Source organism: Accipiter gentilis, chromosome 29 (genome assembly GCF_929443795.1).
Source record: "Accipiter gentilis chromosome 29, bAccGen1.1, whole genome shotgun sequence".
NCBI lineage: Eukaryota > Metazoa > Chordata > Aves > Accipitriformes > Accipitridae > Astur > Astur gentilis.
In genome coordinates this window covers 3,064,460-3,078,431 of record NC_064908.1, presented here as the reverse complement: position 1 = coordinate 3,078,431, position 13,972 = coordinate 3,064,460, and the positions used below count along the sequence as shown (strand labels likewise).

Here is a 13,972-nt window from a genome sequence, read left to right as displayed (position 1 = left end):
AAATAAAAAGTTGTTTCAGGTAACCTGAATTCTCATTGCTGACCTTACAGAGCCAATAGCCATTATCTTTTAGACATAGAAACCTACCACCAAGTGAGCATGGAATCTTGCAATTACAGCAGAATATTAAAAAAAAAAAAAAAAGAAAAAAAAAAAGAGTGAAACGAAAAAAAAACCAACAAGCCACAAAGCAAATCTCCTGGTTACAAAACAACAATCTTTAGAAATTAACCCAAGTACCACCTCTATGCAACTGGCACAGTGGGATAACCCAGTGCTGTTCAACTCTCATGCTGGACACCTCTTAGACCTAGGGAAAGGCATCTGGGATATAGCATGCAAGGAATTAACAAGCATTCTGGGAGATGCTTGCTATTTGCTACCATAGAACTGCTAGCAAAGTAGCACTAGAAGCACTTCTGGTTAGCCTCTAGCTGAAGCATGATCTACAGGTCAGGACCCCTTTTGATTCATGTATTCCCATGCAAGAAAAAACCCCACCACAAACCCACTTTCATGATTTTTTAACAGCAGCAGGAGACAGGCTCCCAGGGTTCCCTCTTCTGTACATGCAAAACTGAAGAATGGGAGTGTACTTTTACAAAGCTGTAAAAAGGAGCTCAAACCTGAAAGAGACTCTAAGGAGTCTGTGGAGACTGCTTTGCTTTCAGTATCTAAGCAGGAAATTGTAAAAAGGCCACCCACACTTAGAACCTGCCTCAAGTTCATCCATTAAAAGGAAATGGCCCCCTTCTACCCCCCCACCAAATGTTAATATCTCACTTCAACACACTCTTGAAACAGGTTTATTGAAATGGTATCCCATCAGCCAGGCAATGCCTTTATAGGAAACCAGATTTCCTGAGCATCAAAAAAGTTGTTGTTATGACTCCGCGCAACCGTACAAGTGTTGGTGTTGCTCAGATGCGGAGAAGGGCAGAAGGTGCTGAATGGCCTGGCAGATTCACTAGTGCACTGCAGTTTCTTTGCTATTATAATCACCTGGCAGTGGGCGCACAGGAATCCCAGCTGAAACTCCAATGCTGCACTTAAGGCACTCTTCAACTTCAGAATCATTTTTATCTAGTTTCAGATATTTCTCTGCTAAAGCTTTCTTTTCTAAGAAAGAATTTCCACAAACACTATGCTTTCAAAGACGTTAATCTGCAGATAACCATGAAGGAACTTCTCTAAAACAGGAAAACAAAACAAAGGAAAGGTGGTTGAGGACAAGAGGAAAAGGCAGGTTAAATGCACAGTACCCGATTCCCCCGGGAGGCAAAGAATCAGAAAAGCAAGCTTCACCTCGGTCATCTTCATCAGTTCCACCACTAGACGTTCTACTCATCTGATAAAAAAAAGAAAGCATGGCAAGAGATTCAATGAGCTTAGTGCATAAGCTTTTCATTTCTAGGAAGCAAAGCTACCCAACAAGCTGGAGAACACTAGAGCAAGGCCACCTTAATTTCAAGGGGGAGGATGCTTCATCTTTGGAAGTCCTGGTGTTACCAGAACAAGACTAATAAGGAAGAGTAAATGCATGTCAATGATCACAGCAGTCTAATAAGGATGGTGCCCAGACATAAGAAACACCATGTTACTTCTTGATGAGAAGTGGTTCAGTGAATGGAAGCTGCTGATTGTTCTTCTGCATATAGCAAAAAAAACAAAACCCAAAACACCAACACCTTTGGGAAGTACTTAAAATCACCAAGAGTAGGTTAAAATAAAGGCTGGTTGCCTGCAGTCTACTCTATCACGGATGCCTCTGGAATATTAATTGGTATTCGGTATATCATTGTACTCTTGTCCACCATTTTCTCATCCTTCTGGAAAAAGAAAGACTACTTTAAACTGATTTATTGCACAAGTCAGTGAGTAATGCACAATAAACAGTACTTTGCCTCTGGACATGTCATCTAATCACAGCAGCTCAACAAACTCATCTGCATGCAAGGAAAACAGTTCTATAATCAACATGCCTGTTACATTAATGCTCCAAGGCCTTACTCAGGACTGGAGTCCCATTGTGCTGGGTGCCACCGAGAGACAGAAATCTTGTGCCAAAGAGACCAGTAGCCATGTCCTGAAAAGATTTAGCCACCATCTTTAACATCATGCAACAGGGTCCACTTCTAGGGCTGAAGCCTAAATACTGTAGTTTTTAACAGATTACTTACATTTAACATTACACAGGTAAGTGCTTGGGCAAAAAGATCCACTCAATCGCCTGTTTCAAGATGATCCATGTCTGAATATTAAATGCTAAGTGGAATTCATCCTACAACTACATCAAAAAGTTCTCCTACATATTCTCTTCAAAAGGGAGCACTATCTTCTTTAAGATAGCCATCTTCTAGGTTACAGCTATGCCGGGAAGGAAGTGGAATGCCTTGAGGGGAACATCTGGCTACCCTGCCAGAATTCCTCCGGTACAAGCAAGCTCATTTGCTCAGAGTTGACTCAGGATCCTTCCACTGCACTGTGAAGTGCGTGTTAAATAAATTCAGATAAGATGGAAGATTTCTAAGCTTAAGACTGATTAAGAGACCAAGGGATGTGCTTCTGTACTGCTGTATTAGTAAGTGAAATGAGATTCCGTGACTCCTATCATTTGGATGGGGCACTAGTCTGAGGGTTGTACCTTGGAAGTGTTTTGTGCCCAGAGGAAGTGCAGAGAGGTGACTATTGTAAGTTAACAGTGCTGTAATACCCTTTTCCTGCAAACAGCCTTGAGATTGCTGTGGGGACTGCTGCCAGCTGATCTCTCTGGTCCCTGCATCTGGTCTATGGGCAATTCATCCTCCGGCAATATTTGTTCTACCTGTTAGTATTTCAAGACAGACTCATTAATGCAGGCTGTGGGCACATAATTAAAGCCTCTCATTGGGAGTTACCACAAAGTCCTGAATGCCATACAAAACAGACATGTTCTTGTTATTCATACAGATTTAAACAAGAAACTTTTTGCAATTTTTCCACCTGTGACAAGTCCACACATACAGTTACAATGCAAAGTTGATTTAAACATATGTAACTAAAAGCCTGAAATAATTTACATTCCATAAGTGAGGACTCAAGCAATCCTCAAGATAGCTTGTACTTTATCATTAATTAGTCATCGGATATGTACTCTATTCTTAATTAGCAATCCTTTGTCTAATTCTTTTATATTTAAAAATATAATGTGAGAGATGGCCCATCATAAAGAGGCAACATTTTTCATTTGTTAGCCACTAGCTTCCCAATTATTCTTATGAACATATCTAGGACGCACTGAAAGCTACTAGATTGCCCAAATAGATGGAGTACAAGTAAGCCATTTAATGTTCTGTTGCCACAAATTAACCTGGCTTCCTTTAATAGTCATCGCTAGGAAGTCAGAATTCAGAGACAGCAAACAGTGATGGAATTCCAATTTAAGTTCACTTCTAGATTTAGGAATTGCCAGATGGAATGACATAACAAAATTAATGTGTAACAAGTAGAGATACTTTGCTATGATCTCCACAAGACTGTAACCTGCATCAGGCAACAGAAGCTTCATATGATATTCAGACATCTCCAGGTGTGAAGACTATAAACAAAAGAAAAAGCAGCAAAATTGACTGAGAAAACACCGACGACTTTCACTACAGTATTAAAGGTCAATATATTTTCAAATAGCAAAACAAGAAAGTACTTCTTCAGTGAAGCAGGTACAGAAGAACTACAAGTTTAACAAATACTCACTCTTACAAAAGAAAGCTCAGGAAAGTAGAAGGCAGGCCATAGAAGGATGCTATAATTAACTGATTGGAGGTAATTGCTGCATTTGTCATGAGCTAATGCAAAGAACATCAGTTTATATCAACTTGCAATTTCCTTCATTTAGCTGCAGATACATAAAATATTCATGCATTGGTAGATTACTTACTTCAGCATAGCCAGAGGCACAAGCTGCTGTCACTTTGAAGTCTTTTGTTTCAAAGGTTACTCCAGTACTTCTGTCTGAATGAGGAGAAAGGGGAAAAAAGGTCCTTAAAATACAAGCAAATTAGCCTGAACTAACTATACCAGGTTGCATAATTTGATACTTTAAAAAGCTACAGTTCAGGCCATCTTTACAAATCGCATTGCTTAATTATCCTCTTGTGCATTCACTGGAGCATTCTTTGATTACAGATGTGGTTTGTGTGCATCCTGAAATGGCTTGCCATCAACCAAGCAGCACCCAGGCAGGCACCTACATAACATGGTTCCAGAAACAGAGGGACTGCAAACAAAGCCAGCAGCAAGCAGCAGAGCTGAGTATCAAAACACATTTGAGTCTCTAAGCTAGAGTAAAGAAGTGGTTAAGAGTCCATTCATCTGTTGGGGATCACATACCAAAATCAAGTGAACAGTCACTTATCCATCCCCACAGCTCAACGCAGTAGAGCCAGTAAATAATCTTTTCCTTTAAATCATTTTCAATCACTACACAAAGAAGCTGTGTTTGAACCAGCTCTGCTTTTGTTATGACAGCTGCTATACTGTCAGATTAGTCCAATGCACAGCTGTTGGCTTAGTGTTTTTTCAAAACATGTCTAAACTGCTCAGGATTCTGGAACTTTTTTTTTTTTGAACAGCAACAGAAATCACCCCACCAAGCTAATTGCTTAAACAAAACTGGATGTTCATTACAGTCTGTAGAATAAATGGGAAGTTTGGCTTCATCTTTGAAGAGAACTTCAAAGGACATTACAATAAAGAAAAGGTGGGAGCAAAACAGCCTTTAGTACTAAGGAACTCCCCAAAAGGCTTTTTGAGATTAAAACAGAATGTTCTACTTGAGTAAAAAGAGTAAAAACCCCTTTCAGCTCAGATTTTCCAGAATATTACAAGACCTCTAAAATGGTCCCCTCACTTCATTCTCTTTATTCCACCTCCTCTATCTGTTCATCCAGAGTGCTTCTGCCACAGGATTTTATTTTCTTTCCATACAACCCCCTGCTGTAGCCTTCATTTAGTTTGTGCTTTCAGTGCTGAAGGTATCGCATTCAGCTATGTCAGTCTAAAAGAAGTATATACATACAGATTAAGTACAGTCAAGTAATGCTACCTAACTAAAAGGTAGATTGCCTATGTTTATTTGACATATCAAAAAAGGGAAAAGGCATATAAAGGCCACAAATCAAAGATCAGCTCTGTTAGGGCTGTATGAATACAATAGGTTATTTTCGTCAATGCTCCTCCAGCACATTTCCATATATATTACACAGACTAAATGAATCATTTCTAGCACACAAATATTGTGCATGACTGCATGCAACAGCTGCTCCTTCATGCATTGGTCTCTAGTGACCTGATTTTGATTGTAACATTTGCCATCCTGATGGGGGGGGGATAAACTCCAGAGATCAGAGACTGTTTGTTTTAAGGAGCAAAATTGCCTAAAGCCACACCTCATTTACCTCCCCTTAAGAGGGCAGAGGCTTCAGATCTGCTCTTTAATGCCTTTCTAGATTGTTTTCTGGAACAATACTCTTTCCTCACTCTACATTAATAAGTACAGCAATTGGGACAAGATAAAAATGAAACAACCTCAGTGATATTCCCACAGTCTTCGCTTCTATTTGTGACTAGTGAGGAACAGATCAGTACCTGTCTCACAAGACACAAAATCCAAGTCACAGGTATAGACAAACATCACTAGCAAATACTCAGATGAAAGGTGGTTTACAAAGATGAGGTTTTTGTACAAACAGAGCCCCTTCAGCATCAGCACTCTCTTCATTAGGGCCTCATCAAATATTGGCAATTTTCCCATTTAATTTCTCAACATCTCCTCATGGACATCAGAAGGAAGCCTCAGGAGCAGTCCAGGAAAGGTTGGCAGGCTGGCCCACATCACAGCAGTGAAGCTGTTCACCCCCTGGCACTGGTTCAGGGACCTCTATTTATAATCGGCTGACAAAATATGGGAGGAAGGAAGAAAGATGGGCACTGCCCCCCACAGATCGCAGCGGGAACAGACCACGTAGATTCCAGGAGATCATGTCCCAGTCCATATTTACTGGATTTACCTTCACATTTAATTTTTCCCTTGGGAGACTAAAGAAAAAAATAATAAAAAAAAAATCACATAACACAGTACATTTGACTTCCACAGGAAGTTCTGTCCCACTGGTGTCATTCTTTCACAAAATATTTAGACCTCACCAAGGTTAATCACATAATCACTCTCTAGAAAGACCACTTCAGCTCTATGTGCTCACAAGTTTGCCCTGACCAGCAGGAAAAGTCCATCGCCACCACTGCAGCTCTGCTCCACTGGGCCACAGACCTCAGCTGTGCCCACACCAGCTCACAGGTGGGGACATTTATCCAAAATAAAAGGTTCCAGTATTTCAGATGAAACCACTTACCTTCTCTCAGAATCAGCTGGAGTCCTGATTGCTAGTTAAAGCAGTGAGAGAGGGTGCTGGAAGGGTATCCTTTCCCTTACCCCACTGTTTGGTATTAGCAATTACTCTCTTACATCATAACTTCCCACAACACCCAGTAGTTAAGTCAATTGGAAAGAAATTTCACTTGGAAGGAAAAAAATCCTTCTCCTGGAAAAGTGAAAGTTGGAAGTGTCATCAGTATCATATAAGCTTAAATATAAAAGTTACACCTCATACCATTTAAACAAGTTTGCCAAGAAAAAGCTAATCCTTATCTTTCATGGGAGCAAAATTGGAAAGATATAACCAACAATCTCTGGAATAAGTCCACACTGATGTATCAACGGGTAAAAGCAACATAAGTACTAATATTTTTTTGTTTGGGGTTTTTCTGAAGGACAAAAAGAAATACCATACTGTGGACAAGGGTGAGGTAAGCCTGTGTGACACCACAAGGAATCTGGACACAAGCCAGTTCCAGAGCCACAGCACTACCAGGATCCCCCGCCTGGCTGGCAAGGGCAGGCTGCAGTAGAGATGCAGGGAACACAAGCGAGCATCAAAAATAATTACGGAACTAGAGGGATTGTGGCAGGTGAAGGGAGATGAGAATGTATAGTGGAACACAATGACTGTAAATAAACTTTTTCAGACTGATTACACTATAAAAACAGTCTTTCCAAAAAAAAGAGCAAGAGACCCTACGCTTGAAACCTTTAAGGAATAAGGCTGATTCCTGAAGATCACACAAGAGGGGAGATGTTTGCACCATCACACTCTCAGACACCATTAACTGAGATGGAATAAAAATCACAGCAATGCTCTACACCTATGCAATTTAAAACATTAAGAGACAGGAAATAGAGCATGGAAAGCCATTTTGAAGCACTGATACTCCCTCAGCTGTGTAGTACCCAAGTGCACTGGAGATAGCTTGTATTAGAACAGTTTTAAGTGAGGAAATCCTAGGAAGAGATACTTTCTGCAGAATTCATCAGAGTACTTTTACCCTGAAACAGACAGATGCAATTTCTAAACAGGAAAAAAAAGCATTTACTAAGCACCTGGCATTAAAAAGTACATGCACACAGAAGCCTTTTCATTGCAATTACCTTTCTAAATACTGAGAAGATGATAAGTTCCATTTCCTGTTGTATCAAGTCACCCTGTTCAGTCAGCATTGAATGCTTCAGTGAAAACATCAGCCAGAAGCCCTGCAGCTCCAGAACTTACCTTCTTCCACAAACAGGTGTAGGAAATACGCAAACAAGACCCAGGTATTTTGGTATCACATTTGGTATTTAGATCAAGACAAATGTTAATCATGAAGCTATGAATGACACCTTCCTCGGGAAATCCTCATTAAACAATTGTCTTGAAAAAAACAGTTGTCCCATCAGAGGAAAACACATTTAACAGCAACCTGAAGGGCTTTTTAGAAAAAAAAAACCCCAAAACAAAACACAACCTTAACTATTAAAACTATTAAATAGTAACAGACCACTGAGAACAGAGCAGACAAATACTCAAGTTCTACAAGTCATCCTTTTAAGGGGTTCCGGCCACTTGCTTTAAGCCCATCCACCCCTTCCCACAGCACAGTTAAATCCCAAAGCAATTACACATTTTAATCAGTAGCCACATAGCAAACACATGCAATATTTTTATTCAAGCTTCCACAGTGAGGTTTAAACATATCCTACTGTCACCTTACAAATGGTTTTAATATTGCACATTTCAGGGAGCACATCGCTGTGGATATATACTTCCAGATACGAGGTTATTTTTTGTCCAGCCATTTTTCCTTAATTAAAATTGTATCAGTGAAGGCAGTGCAGTGCAATAAACACTCTATTTCTTTTAGTCTGGTGCTATTTTTCAACATAAAGGTAATCTTTGTGGCAACAGAAGCTCAAAGCATCATTCCTATGTGCTATTATAAAGCAATGAAGTTCAAAAGAAAAGCTAGTCAAGACAAAAGCCATTTAATGGAAAGAGATCAAGACTACAGGAACTCAGTTGTACATAACCCATCATCCCCTGAACAGGTTAAAGCAGTTCAAGTTAATGACCACTTAGAAGCTTTATCCATTCTGCAGATTAGACTTTGCCTTTATTGTTCCTTCCAAATGTAAAACAGTTTAAAATAACAAAGTGCCTCTTTTGAGTCAAAGCTAGAGCTACTTCTGCTGTTGTAAAGGCAGTAAAGTTATGTATGGAGCACTATGTGTTCTAAGCAGTATCTAATTCAGCTACTGCTGGGGTTTCTTAGCAAAAAGCAAGGCACCACTTACTTCATGTAGCATAACCAGAGACAAGCATCATCACCCAGGATTGTTTAAAAGCTGTGCTCCAGTTACTGGTGGTGCAGCTTTGTTTATCCTCTCAAAGCCTGTTGCCAAAGTTCCCTCAGAGTCTGTACAACACAAGCGCCCGAAGACAAAAACATTCCTAAAATATTACTTGCATCAGCGGGAGGATCCCAGCTGATGCCGTCTCTCCGGATCACTACTCACCCACGCATATGGTACTCTGGCATCCCCTGGTACCAAATACCACTCACATTTCCTGAGCGCTTTGGGGTCACATCTGTCTATGATCTGTATATTGAAAAGACTGGGTATTTCCCAATGGTATCAAAGCAGTTGAAATCTAGCAACTCTGAAAAATTACTCCGTCTAAAGTTGTTTTCCTACAGTGTCCTTGAGAGTAGCGCCTGCAGTTGGGGAAAAAAAAAAATATCATAGCGAAATAGTTCTGTCATCCAAAGTTTCTTTACTTATGCCCCAAGAGCAGCACTTAAGTCATTTCTCCCGTTTTCCCCCAGTACTTGGGAGTCATTTTGCATCACCCATTTCTTTGCTACGTTTTAGCAAGAGGACACACTTCTAACACTACCCCAATCACCACAGCCACCGCGGGGCCGTCACGCCGCCTCGGTGTCCCCTTCAGTTTGCAGCCGACGGGGCTCTCAGGGGACACCTGCCCACAGGAGGACGCTGGGCTAACCCTACAACCATGGCACCTCCGAACCTTCTAGAAGCTGCCCCGCTTCCTCTCCCACCCGGTCTAGAGCACCCGCTTCGTTAAAGTGGGGTGAAGCGCTGCTCCGGTTTCGTTAATTCAGGGCCAGGGCCTGCCAGGCCGCAGCACCCCGGGAGGTCACGGGCACCGGGCACCTCACACTCGCCCAAAGCAAGAATTAGAGGCGAGAAGGAGCTCTGCCCTCGCCGCCGGCTCTCTTCACTCCCCAAGCCTGCAGCTCCATCAGCCCGACACCCCGCAGCTTCCCGGCCCGGTGCCCCCGGCGTACCCCGAAACCGGCCCCGTTTTGCCCCGGCGTTAAAAGGGAACCCCGAAGGGAGCCGTGACCCCGACGTGATTCGAACACGCAGCCTTCTGATCTGGAGTCAGACGCGCTACCGTTGCGCCACGAGGTCTCGGTATAACCAGTCCCGGCCGGCCTGCAAGAGCCTGCGCACCGCCCCGCGCATGCGCGCCCCCACCAGCCCCGCCCCGCCGGGCCCCCCAGCCTCCGCCGCCGCCCGGGCCCCCCCCACCTCAGCCGGGCCCGGGCCCGGGCCCTGGCCCGTCTCCCCCCCGAGCTGGGCCGTGCCCCCGCCGCCGCCCGGGGCTCCCCCCGGCCCAATCCCGGTGGCGGCGGAGCAGGCCGCAGCCCCTCACGCCAGGCCGCCTAACGGCTTTCAAGCCGCCCGCCCTCCTCAGTCGGCCACGCCCCCGGTCGGCCACTCCCCCCCTCCGTGGGCTGTACCACCGCCTGGGGAGGGGTTGCCCCGCGCTACCTGGCAGGGTCCACCTGCGCTCCCCCGTCCCGTCCCGGGGCGGACCCCCCCCCCGTCCCCACCACCTCTGGTCTGTCCCAGCGCCGGTACCTCCAGATTTAAAGGGCCCAGCCCCGAGAGAGGGAGCCCCGTTACGTGCGCTGAGTTGGACCGGGCGGCCGTCCTCAGCTGGAGCGCTGCCCACGGCCAGCAGAGATAAAGTGGTCTATATGTTGCTATTACACTGCAGTATGGTTTTGCTGCCTCGGTCCCATAACCATCCCATATTTCAATGTGCATCTGTTAAAGTTCAGCCAATTTTGGCTGCCCTTGTGAGTGTCACCTCTGTTTATATCCACAGTCACCTTTGGGATTTGGGAACCCATCCCAACAGCAGCTTTATTAAATATTACTAGAGCTGCCACCACTTGATTTTACTGCAGCTTCTGGTTTGTACCTGCACTGCGTGCGTGTAAATGAGTGACTTTGCAGCGCGACTCTCTAGCTGCACGCAGGGCTTGGTGCGAAAAGAGCAGGGTTAGGGAAGTGCATCTCTGCGCCCCTCTGCCCATCTCCCACCGCAGTCCCACCAAACCCACCTCCCCTTCTGCTCCCACACCAGCTCAGGGCCACAAGCACGAAATAAAACCCATCTCTCGGAAGGGTATCGTAAAACTGGTTTATTACAGCAGCTCCGTAGCTGCTTCCCTGCATGCTCGTACAGTCAGGCCAGGAAAGTGCTTGCTCCAAGTGCAGACGGAGAGAGACATACAAACGACCTGCAACGGCGCGCTGCTTCCGAAAGCAGGGCCGTGGCAGTCCTGAATATTAACCAGCAGGAGACAGATCAATAGGCGAGTCTCTCAGTGCAAACTGCAGTCATGATATGCATCTATAATTTATAGTACAATCTTGTAAACTAGATACGTTACAGCAGAAGCCGTCGGGCTCGGTGTATTTACAGCTCCAGGATACCTGGCAAGCATTAAAAGGAAACGGTCTCCATCGTCTCCACTCGGCAGAGGTTTGCTGATCCCTTCCCACGGTGCTCCCGGAGGACATGGCACTGCTGGGATGCTCCTGCACCCCCAGGAGCTGCCCCAGTGTTTGCCAAGTACCCCCGGGGAGGGCAAGGAGCAGCTGGGGAAATGCCCCCGTGGGCCGGATCCTGCCGCAGGGCTGCCGGGAAGGAGGAACATCCCGGGAGATGATGGGTGTTTTAAGAAAAGCCCCCAGGAAAATGATGCTCTGCCCCAGCTCCCTTCCCTCGTGCTGAATTACCCGGCCAGCATCGCTCATTAGCATGTAGCCCGATAATTACTCAGACAAATGTGTTTTTCCATCTGACTTCAAAAGCCTTTGGCTGCAAATCTTACTGATATTGCAGGAATGAAAGGCGTTGTTGTGGGGCTGATTTATGGTTTAAGTACCACTGTGCTCTTACCCACATTGATCGCATTTCCAAACACTGGTAATTTGTATTACGGGGTCTTTTGAAGAACCAGCTCAGAAAATGAGGAAGCTTGTCATATACCAAAAACCCTGATCTCCAAACGTCTATAAAATCCGTACTCTAAAAATTCTTATAAATATTCTCTCTAGCGTAGGAAATACCATAGGAAGTGATCTACTCTGTGCGTAAATATGTGCGCTTATTTACAAATGCCACATTTATTTTCTCAAACGTACAGTACTGCCCGGGAGAGGACGCCTGCCTTGCCGGGGATGCTCATTTACCATCCGCCAGCATGCAAGGCTGACCTGGTCTTCTGTCTCTCCAAAGTAGAGAAAAGTCATTTACTGGCATCATGAAAACAGACTAAAAATAGCCGGTTTCTATGGCTACTGGGGCTGGGAGACTCCTGAGGAACATGTCTGGGTAGGTCCCTTCGTGATGAAATCCAGACAGTGGGATAAAAGAAAAGGACAATAAAGAGAGGTTTAACGCTTTGATCCTTGTTAGGCAACATTAGGGAGATGCTGCAAGGACGGTTCTGTGCCTTTCCCTCTGCTTGGTCGTTGCGCACTTCTGCGGGGATCGATACGGGTTTATTAGGGGGGAATTAGGCAAATTTATTGGATGGAGCAAAATCCCAAAGCAAACACTTAAATTTAAGCCGGGCTTTGTTGAGTCAGGGCTTCCTTAGTGCGTGCCCCCTGGAAGCCTGCCTTTGCCTGCTTGTGCTTGCTGTTTACGTGCTTTTGCATAGGGATGGGGCTGAGACACATCGAGGAGAAACCTGCATGGTGGGGTCCGGTCCAAGCTCATTTCTGTATAAATAATATTTTTGTAGACATCTCAGTACACAGACTGCCTAGACTGGCATAAAACAAACGTCGAATTCGACCCGTATCTTTACACTTGTAATAAACTCCTGAGCAGTGATTAATCCCTAGAGGTTTAAGTCCACGAGTGCACTACTCGTGTGGTCACCAGAGGTTACAGAGGGACTGTGCAAAAACAAAGTTACATTCAAGAAACGCGCTTTGTGTTTCACCAACTTTCTTTTTTTTTTGTCCCAAAGAGAAATCCAAAGGTCCTCGCCAAGGACAGCACTGGGACTGCAAACCCTGAATTCGGGAGGCTGTGCTGATGTGCAAAAATGGGAACAGAACAAGATCAGCGTTTTCCCAAAACAACGTGAGCTTCCCGGTGCCCACCTGGAGCTGCCTGAAACTGTCTGTACTTTGTCCTCAGAGTAACATGCTGAAAAATGTGGTGTTTTGGGGCAGCCACAAAGACCGGTTGGTTTTTGAACTCTAGGAAGACAGATGCACGGGGAGGCGAGCAGGCACGGGCTGGGAGGATGGAGCCCAACCCTGAACTGGAGATTTTATCAGGCTGCCTGAGATATTTCTCTGCGCAATCCCCCAGCGCTGGCTAGCAGGAGGGCAGCGGGTCACCCCGGGAACGTCGAGCAGCTGGAAGAAAATCCTGCCTGCGCGAGGGAGGGAGGATGGCTTTAACCAGGTGATTTCTGGAAAAAGAAAAAAAAAAAGGCATTTTTCTCTTCGTTACCACCTGCGATGCAGAAACTGCCCTGCCTGTAGCAAACACAGCTCTCGTCTTAAATCCAGTGCTCTATGCCAAGCTGATGCTCGCAGGGTGTTTGGGTGGAAGCCGTCTGTCCTGCTGCAGAGCATCTCCCTCGGGATCACCGGGGTTATTCCCTGGTCCTTTTTCATATCCCCAGCAAAACCTTTAAGAACACGTAACAAGACAAGAGTTCAAGCTGCAGCTTTTTTTCTTGGCTTCCCTCCTATAATTTGCGTGTGTACCCTTCCAGCTCACTGCACAAATATTTCTTCATCCCAAATCGGCGCAGCACAAGCTCCCCTGGCAGGACCACCTCCGTCACCAGCCCGGCCGCCGATGGAGGCTGCACCCCTCGCCCCCGCACACACACACATGTTTTGGTCCCCAACCCGGCTATTGTCATGCAAATAAACATCTGTAGGCTCCCTTGCTCCCAAGTAAGGGAATATTTACAAAAGGGCTACACTGCCTATCTTGGAAGTGAGCCTGAGGCGATGCTTTGGTTATTTTGATCGTTAAAACTGATTTTTTCCTGACACTCCAGCATCAGCTCCAGACCCTGAACCCTTGGTACGGGCAGCTCCTCGTTTCGGACGATGTTACTTCTCCATCCACAGAGCTGGTACAGGGGTGTCGCTGGCTGCTGCCGGCTTCGCTCCAGCCCTTTGGCACTGGAGGAAAAGTCGGGACACACGGGAAGGGGCCGAGCCGTGGACCGAGCCCCCTCCAAAACCCCGGCGGGG

The 13,972-nt window shown here is 45.3% G+C and overlaps 1 protein-coding gene and 1 non-coding gene across 5 annotated transcripts in view; both read right to left on the bottom strand.

Moving 5' to 3' along the window:
• Positions 1-9,778: 9,778 nt before the first annotated feature.
• On the bottom strand, positions 9,779-9,850 carry TRNAW-CCA (transfer RNA tryptophan (anticodon CCA)). Its single transcript has one exon. It is a non-coding gene; the product is annotated as a tRNA-Trp (tRNA).
• Positions 9,851-10,873: 1,023 nt separating this feature from the next.
• Positions 10,874-13,972, bottom strand: part of BLACAT1 (BLACAT1 overlapping LEMD1 locus) — a 35,513-nt gene continuing 32,414 nt past the window's right edge. For all 4 annotated transcript variants that reach the window (XM_049833194.1, XM_049833195.1, XM_049833191.1 and 1 more), the window contains exon 4: positions 10,874-13,170. The gene's annotated coding sequence lies outside the window, so the exon portion shown is untranslated. The remainder of the gene's footprint in view (positions 13,171-13,972) is intronic.